Raw genomic sequence first — 635 nt, 5'->3', positions numbered from 1 at the left:
TCCAGTCTGCTTCTCAAGGTTTGTCTGAGGCAGTTTATGTGAGCAGAATAAATTTTAGAAATCCGGTAATTACAGAAAAATTGGAATACTAGAAGTTATACATGAACCTACTTAGTCTCCGTGGCAAGTGATCTCTGTATTCGATCATACGGGCGACATTTTTCGAAAATTCGAGTGTGTCACCGTGGTGTCTTGAAACAGTTTTCGATGCACATATCATAAGCAATAGTATATTTTTATAAGAAGTTCCAAAAATTATTGACGAATTACAACATTGAACTGTTTTTTGTCGGAAAACTACTTCCCTTTTTAAATCGTAGGTGTCTTAACAAACGAAATGAAATGCGATTTGTAATTGTTTCTGCCTAAGATGGATAAGCTCTCTTCAGAGCAGTTCGTATACTCAGTCCCAGTACTGCGCATCTTGATTTTCTCTGCTTCTCGTCTCCCTAGAACTGAATCGGTAGAGGTCGCTGAAATTCGAGCTGCTAATATGTTAATTCTTCTCGCTGCCGACTTTGGCGATCGAATGATGTGCCCAACTGACATTAGTGGGCAAGCTGCCGCCACGCGAAACACGAACTCCGAGGTCAGAATGGTTAAGGGAAAGTTGCGTCAGGAATATTCCACATGTT

The sequence above is a fragment of the Schistocerca gregaria genome, chromosome 2, assembly GCF_023897955.1.
Source record: "Schistocerca gregaria isolate iqSchGreg1 chromosome 2, iqSchGreg1.2, whole genome shotgun sequence".
NCBI classification, from domain to species: Eukaryota; Metazoa; Arthropoda; class Insecta; order Orthoptera; family Acrididae; genus Schistocerca; species Schistocerca gregaria.
Note: the sequence above shows the minus strand (reverse complement) of the source record.